The sequence below is a fragment of the Thermobia domestica genome, unplaced genomic scaffold (genome assembly GCF_964235325.1).
Source record: "Thermobia domestica unplaced genomic scaffold, izTheDome1.hap1.1 HAP1_SCAFFOLD_1732, whole genome shotgun sequence".
Lineage (NCBI taxonomy): Eukaryota > Metazoa > Arthropoda > Insecta > Zygentoma > Lepismatidae > Thermobia > Thermobia domestica.
Genome location: NW_027657442.1, coordinates 1,139 through 9,881, shown reverse-complemented (window position 1 = coordinate 9,881; position 8,743 = coordinate 1,139). Strand labels below are relative to the sequence as shown.

The window sequence follows — 8,743 nt, the reverse complement described above, 5'->3', positions numbered from 1 at the left end:
ATGATGGAAAAAAAATAATGACAAAAGTTAAAAGATTTTAATATCAAGATAGTTTCATCTCAAAAAGCAAAAGTTTGCATTTGTACTTCAAAGATTTTTACTTTTCTTTAATTTATTACCAAAAAAAAAAATTAACCACTGTTTGGTGTTACAAATAATAAATACTACTTTTTTTCGGCTGTTTAGGAGAGTTATCATACATATTTCAACACTTACTCGGCGAATTGTTTGCTGGTTTTCAAAAAATCTTACAAAAAACATGATTTTAAAAGTGTCTTTACGTGATTATATTGTTGATTTCTTGAAGTAGATTACAAAAGAATTGTAATAAGACAATGTTAAGCTTAAATACTTTCCAAAAGTGTTACGATTACATAGTTTTAAAAATTTCTTTGTTAGAATTATAGTTGACTTCTTCAAAAAATTAAAAAAAAAGTTCAAAATGAATAATACAAGGTTAAGTGTAAATATTTTTTCTTTTGTGGCTCAAGTGTAAAAAGTCGTGTTTGATCTTGGGTGAGTGAATATGTAATTGGAATCCCATGTAAAACTTCCGCGTTTCGTAGATCCTATTTTGAAACAGAACTTAAAAGAGAACAAACCTAGATGTTCCGTAAAGCTAAATTTTAACAATTTCAGTGAATTAGTTGACAAAACAATATTATGATCTATATTGAAGGATTGCTGTGTGCAAATGCATGCTTGGCGATATAACATCGTTGAGAATTTAACAATATTACATATACTACACTCTCGCTAACTCGGGTTTTAAACGATAATTTTAAGTAATAAATGTTTAAAAAGTCCCATTCTTGCACTGTTTGATTGTTTGAAAATCTCTAATGTGTTTTTTCACCTCGAACAGTGCATTCATTTTTGTCATTCCTATTAATTCCCTGTGCATCCATACATAGCCTTGTACACTTACGTAACATTTTCTTTTTCATTGTCGTTATCACTGTGTTGTGGCTCCACACCAACATTAAGTAAAATTTTAAATGTGTAGTAACATGTTTCAAAACGCTCAAACTGAGTAATGAATTCAAAATTTTGTATACTTTTTTTTGGTATAAGTGCTTGTTGTGTTCAATTTGTTACTGTATATGATATTTGTGACTAAATCTAAGCTGTGCCATTGTGCATTAAATTGTACTTGTAATATCACGTAAACAGAAACATATAATGTAATATAAATAAATACAAAAAGTTCGAAGCGCTCTCTGTAATCTGACATTGCCACTATTCGATATCCACCTGTGCAAGAAATAGCCGGATTACAAAAAGTGTAGTGTATTAAGACACTATCTTGATCTACAGGTGATCTTATAATTTTGAACTACAGGTAGTTTATAAACAGAACAATGAACACGAAACCCCTTAATGTTTGGGACGTAAAGAAAGTATTCTTAAGAAAAAAATGTTTTATGAGTTTAATGTTCTTCATTCTATTTACACCTGACATTTCCAACTAGCCGATGTGTGACGTTGCAGCACTCTCTTATGCTCAGAGTAGCGATATGGATAAACAGGTAGAGCAAAGAAAAGGGGAAAAATATCAACAGCACCATCGATGTTCTTGTTTTTTCTATCAACACTGACTTTATAACCGTTAGGTTAGGTTTCTAGACTTATTACACGTTTATTCGTCTGATTTACTGAAAATGAAAGAAGCAAACTTTGACATCACACAGCGTTCAGTTGAAAATGACTGAGTTATACTATTGCTTTAAAAACTATAGTTATTCCCATTTTGTATTCAGTCTCCTGAAATACTCAAGTAGAACGCTTTAAAGTTTCTTTGTCAAGGAATTATGAACCCGCTAGAAGAATATCTGAGAGTAATTTTAAATTTTCAGTGGCATAAATGGTATGTACACTTATGTCCAAAATGATTGTCGCATATCTATAATTGTCTTCTTGTAAGAATATAATTTGATAATGATGTTGCAGGGCACTTTTAATACTGATACTATGTGTATAATCGGGAAATGTATATTTGTGGTAAATTTCATACGGAAAGAATTATAAATACGAAAATTAGAATGAGAAAAACAAAATCTTGCTAAGTGGAGAAGAAAGTTTTATTGTTCTTATTTACTTCTCTTTTGACATGAAATTTGCCACATATTATGTCTTTGCCGATTATACACATACTACCATTATAAGAAATAGCGGGCGAATTCGTTATCAAATTATATTCCTAGAACAACATATTTATAGACATGCGATAATAACTTTGGACATGAGTGTACATAAATGTCGTTAATGCACAACCAGTCACATTGGTAAAAAATTAAATATTAACTTTCATCCTAATATCAACATAGAACTGTGTATTATATTTGATATGTATATATATAACCTGTCATTTAAAAATTTATTACTCAGACATACCTATTAGTTGTTTGCAACAGGTTTCATATCTCTATTTATTAATAGAAAATTTTGTATCGTATTAGGTATACGATCAACATACAAATGTTTTTTAAATTACCAATAATTTCTACATTAGTTAACTTTCCTGTCCTTACTTTAAAGCAATAAAAGTTTAATTTTTACCGATGTGACTTCCTTCAAGAGCCACCACTAGCATAACGTTCTTAATCTGTATAATAAATGTTCACAGAACTTTGTCAAAACACAATGTATAAATGCTTCTCATAAACAACATTACTTGATAAGATTTCTTGGTACATTTAAAGATTTTGGTTTTAAAAAAAATAGACAGTATGAATATACTCCTTATACTAAAATCTACCAAACTTGCCCAAGAGTTTCAGAGTAAGTTTCTCATGATCGATTATAGAAAATTTGTATACAATACTATTAATATTATATTTTAAATTAAAGAAACAATTTTTTCTTATCGAGAAATGTTTGGTACCGTTCTCTTAATGAATTTACTAAACTAATGCTAGAAACTGAATACAAAAATCCTGTTAATCAAGTTAAGCCTAATGTTTAATAACCATCAAAAATTTCTTGGTGATTTTATATATGGAAATTTAATGTACAATCTGAGAAATATTTTATGTAACTGTCACATTTTTTCAAGATTCCATTCTAATATCAACACAATTTGTTTATATATATATATATATAAACTGTCATTTAAAAATGTATTACTTAGACATACCTACTAGTTGTTTGCAACAGTTTCAAATCTCCATTTACTCGTGGAAAATTTTGTATTGTATTAAGTATACGATCAAAACACGGATGTTATGTTTTATATTTCTTTATAAGTTGTTTTACAAAACAACAACAGACATTTGTAATATTTTCCCAACAAACTTACAGAAACAATAACGATTGTAAGTTTTTTATAATGTTCAGCTAAAGAGTACCAAATGAATTCGTTTTTATACAGTGCCAGTGTGTATGCAACTATATCGGAAAATATAAGGAAATATTCATAGGGTAGTGGATCACCTCTACTTGCCAGATGTACTTCGAGCAAGACGTAAGAAACACACAAAACTGATTGTACTGGAGCTCAGGTGGTAGCATATTTGTCATAAAAGACGTTAAACAGAGATTTTGACAGAAACAAATAGCACTCCTCTGATAAATTTTATTAAATATACTGAAGCAAGAATACTTACAATAAAATTTATCTTTCATCCTTAAAAGTTTTATCCCCCTTCACTGCAGATTTCCCAGGTTAAAAATGTGATTTCTCATTACCTGCCAAGCAACGGACACTTGACTCCAAAAGTCCAGCAAACAGTTATTTCTGAATTTGTACACTCAGTTAAATCACTGCGAAAATGTAATTATTTAAAAAAAGGAAAAAAAAGTAACATATTGTTGAATGATGTAATATAGCGTGTGCATTTTTGAGTGTAGGACGCAAGTTTTAACTTCTAAGAGGAGCGGAATTTCTTTTTAATATTCCACAACTAGGCTGACGAATGAAATGGCTTTATGCATTTTTTTTCTACCTTCCATTTTATATTTTCTCGTCTTTTATCTGAACACACGACAGGCGATTTCATTTCTGTTGTGTAATTGCAACACACATTACTCAAGGGATGAATGTAAGTGCTAATTATTTTGTGCGCACTCAAGGAAGCGTAAACAACAATGTATGTTTAGGATTGATATGAAAATTTTATCACCCTGCCTTTATTAGCTTTCGAGAAAAAAAAAAGTAATAAAAAGTGGATAAATTTGAACTCCAGGTGTATAGTCTTGTTAAAAAAAAGCCATCCACGTCACTTTGAAAAGCGATGTACTTCAACTTACAACTACAATTAAACCAAACAAACGTGGCTTTTCCTTGACCAGTTGAGATCTTCATTTAGAGCCAAAACATTAGAATTTCCGAAGTACGTTTATCAGAATATGACCTTCTGAAACAAGGTAAGTGATCAAGAATTTTTCGAACAAGGATGTACATATGAGTTTACTACTCAAAATAATTAGTTGTCTAAAATAAATCTTCAACCTTGATTCCAAAATTCCAAAACCATCTACAAGAGTAATTTTTTTTTTTTTTTCATGATATATACAAGCCATTACTTCTTAGCTGTTGAGACTCATTAGAGAAGGTTATTTTTTATTAAGTAACAGTTTAATTAACAAACCAAGCAGTATCCACTCTAATTAATATAAACTTTACAAAATTATTGACATAATCTTCATTTAAAAGTACCTTTAAAAATTGTGTTTACCTCTTTTTTTAGTTTTTGTAAAAATAAGCTTACTTTCTTTACTGCTTGTTTACAATTTTAAAATATATATTTAAAAAATAAAAATTATTTACTTCATTTTGCATTTTGGAAATATTAAAACCTTATCATTACAAATTCAAATGTAAATATAGACAGCAAAGTATAGTTCTGTAAAACCTTAGAAATATCAGAATTGTTTACTCTCCGTTGTGCATTTACATGATTTGTTTTTAAAAAGTGTACAAATTCAACAATGAAGTAAGCCTCTCCTTTTGAATGAAGAAATTTTTTTTTCTCCCTGCACTCAGAGGGGGAAAAAAGGGGAACATATACGATATTTTGTTTAATGACACTTTCTGATGTGTAAGCTCTGTTTTACATAGAAGTTACTTTGTATTTATATATATATATTTATATTTATATTTTCGTCAATAGATATATTTATATGTATATTATAGAATAGTCTTTCACATTTATCGTATATTCAATGTCCTTCTATTCACGATTGTGGTCCCATAAAAAAAGGACAAAATATATTTATATATAATACAAAAGAAAAATTCAGCTTCTTAGCTTTTAGCTTTGCTTTCTCTAGAAGACGATACACCATATGCTGTCCCTTCGTTATCTTTCCGGTTTCTTTAATTGTACACTATGTAGAACCTTCACTGATTTTAATGCGATGGTCTTTTTAAAACGTTTAACACGTGAAATACTCAAGTAGATCACACACACAATGACGTCATTAGTATCCTTTACTTGTGCTTAGTATACATGAATAGTTCTCACTTGTGACTCAAATACTGCAAAACTTTTTTTTTTTTTTTCACTTTGTGAGTTTTACGTGCACATCGTGCGGAAAAACACATCTGTGTATTAAGTTTTTTCTTTCTTTATTTTTTGTGCTACTGTTTATGTTGTAAATCAATCATGAATAAACTTTTTTCTATCAACCAGAACAAACATGGCGATATATTTGTCTTCATTCAGTGTATTTTCATATATATTTGTATGACTTGACGTTTCGGCCATAATAATGTTAATCACAGACCACTGAAGTTATTCAATCACATCACAAGAATCCCATTTCTAGTGCATTATAGAGGGCAGCAGTGTCACTGTGGCTAGAGATCCTCCAAAATGGAAAATTGAGCTGAAACATAATAAAAATAGAGCGTTTAAATGTATTTGTATTATTATACATAAAATGTATTAGATTACATTATATGTAACTAAGAGTAAAAGTTTTGATTTGTTTGTTATCTACTACAATAAATCTAGAAATGCGTAATAAAGTACGTATACTACTCTTACATTTGTGAATTAATGTCTCGCCTAAATGAAGTAAGAAGTCGAATGTTGAAACCCTTCGATATATATATATATATATACGAAATATTAATTAGAAATCCTCTTGATAAAACAAATATAATTTTTGCGAAGATTTTACAATATTATATTGACATGCACCGCTATCGATCCCGGCCCTGCTACAATGGGACAGGACAAGAATGACCCAAACAAGTACTAACAGAAAAGTCTAGTCTTCTAGTAAAACTAAAACTATGGCTACCGAAAATATCTGGTTTAAACTCTTTGGTTTCATGATGAAGGAAGCATCTGTTGTCCTGTTGTCATTTTGTGAACTGGATATCTTATAACAACAAAAAAGGATAACACAGATTTTTTTAAAGTATATCTAACAGATTCGCAGCTTTAATATATATAATAAAATTGATAGTTTTTTCTGAACAAATACGTACTAGACTTTTCGCTAGTATATATTCTGCTTCATCCAAATTATTCTGAATTTGATTTCCAATGATACTAGGATGTAAGTCAGTTTCAAACCACAATCAGTAAAGGTAATGTGTTCTTCGCACCTTTGCTCTTCGTATCGATATTTACATCACTAGTGTGAATCGAATTAAACTTTCGTAACTTTAATTCAAATTTAAAAACCATGACAGTTGTTTGTGAAAAGCATACTATATAGAAAATTTTCTACATTTTTGTCTTTCATCTCAAAGTATTTATTTCTAAATATTTATTTATTTTTTACATAACGAGAATTTTCCTAATGATTTTCAGATTACTTATATGAAGTTCGTACATACAAGCTAATGATTTAGCTACTGATTTGAAAAAAATACGCAGGGTTTCAGTCTGACTTTTTATTAGAGTACAGTTTGGCACAGGAATGCACTGTGTAGAGATGGGACTTCTTTTTTGATTTCTTCTTTCTGTAAATGAGTAACTACTACAGTGATTCCTTGAAGCTTGACGTTCTCTTTGATCTCTAAGGCTACATGAGACGCAATTTCTGAACCGCTATTCGAGTTCTTATCCGTTGCTTTGTGCTTCTACCAGGAGCTGATGATTATAAGAACATAGTACAGGAACGGAAATAACATTTTTCAAGTTGAATCGCTTCACCATTATCAAGTTTGAGAGCTTATTCATAAAGAAGACTGTGAATTTCAGTGAACAGCTTTCAATGGCTATGTAAAATTATATTAATTTCACAGTCCACTGACAAGTTTTAAAAGTGATTTATAAACGACAAGATTTACATGCATTAGTTAATGAAATGTGTAATTCGTGATACAGGATTGACTTTTTTCTTTTTAAAGAATGATTGTCTACGACATAGTAATGGACCATCTGCAGATCTATAATACACAGAAGAGGAAATTAGTTGAGTGGGAAGTAATAATAATAATAAGCATAATCTTATCGTCATCGTAATTGCGTTACATGAACATTCGCTTTACTGATTGCGAAATACTTCCATGTGAGATATGGGTTAATTCTTAACATTTCAAGCAAACAGACTACACGTTTCATGGAAAATGGATTTAGGGAAATTGAATTTGCAGAATTCTTAAGAGAAGTAACGCTGAAAGTTAGGAAGATGGGTTCAGCCCATTATCCTAGGCCACTGAATAATCTGTACGAAAATTACTGATAAGTATGCCTTACCTTACTTATAACATATACATTTAATATTTTATTTATTTATAAATATCTTGTATATATGAAGAAATGAAATTATTTATTGCTTTTTACCTGTTTTGCCGCGGCTTCCTCATCTTCTCCATCACCAATTACAACATATGTACACTTTCGTCCAAACCTGGACACAATTCGCTCAAAGCAGCTTTCCTTACCTAAAAGGAAAGAAAAAAATATACACGATGCAATATAATGCTACATATCAGTTTGGTTCAATAAATCAATATATTACAATAATATTCTTAATATTGAAAATGTTATAATCGATACGGAGAAACAAGTTATATCAGGAGGCCTTGAATTTCAAATTTCAAATATTGAGATCAAGGTGGAATAACCCGACATTCCATCCTTTCAACGATCAGCACACTTTCCAGAGCTCATGCTGAACTACAAAGAAGTTAGATTTGAAGCTTTCCTGGCGGCGTATATTATAAAGTTCTTCTCGGGCAATCAGCCAGGTGAAAACTGGTGGATAGGCCAACGTTTCGAGAGCTGTCATCGTTCTCGTCATCAGGGCAATTATGTAGAGATCAGCGGATATAAGTAATATATACTCTGGGCTGGAGAAAATGCTGGTTCCTGATTGGCTGAAAATGCTGGTTCCTGATTGGCTGGTTCAATCTGAAAAACTGGAGCTGTGATTGGCTGGCTAAGTTCCGTAGTCCGTGCTATTGATTGGCTGAGGGTTATCTGAATGTTTGTGTGTCGTTTTCTTTGCTGTGGTACTGATGACCGGGTTCCACAGGGGGCTGAGTTGAAATCCAGTGTCTCTATTAACGTTGTTCGGTTCATGAACTATGGCGAGAGATTCGGCTACTATCCTGGTCCAGTAACTGGTGCTCTTGGTAATGATGGATGTGTCCTTAAATAAAACTTTATGGCCTTCTGATAAACTGTGTTCAGCTAAACCTGATTTTTCTGGATGGAATAATCTAATGTAATTTTCATGTTCTCTGCAACGTTGTTCAATGGTGCGTCCTGTTTGTCCTATATAAGCCTTTCCGTCCTATATAAGCCTGTCCTATATAAGCTTATATAGGACAAACAGG

General features: G+C 30.9%; 1 long non-coding RNA gene across 1 annotated transcript; it reads right to left on the bottom strand.

The window, feature by feature from the left end:
• Positions 1-4,372: 4,372 nt before the first annotated feature.
• LOC145678025 (uncharacterized) lies at positions 4,373-8,097 on the bottom strand. The gene is made up of 2 exons (XR_014130168.1): positions 7,746-8,097; positions 4,373-5,829 (listed from the first exon to the last, which is right to left on the bottom strand). It is a non-coding gene; the product is annotated as an uncharacterized LOC145678025 (long non-coding RNA).
• Positions 8,098-8,743: the final 646 nt, after the last annotated feature.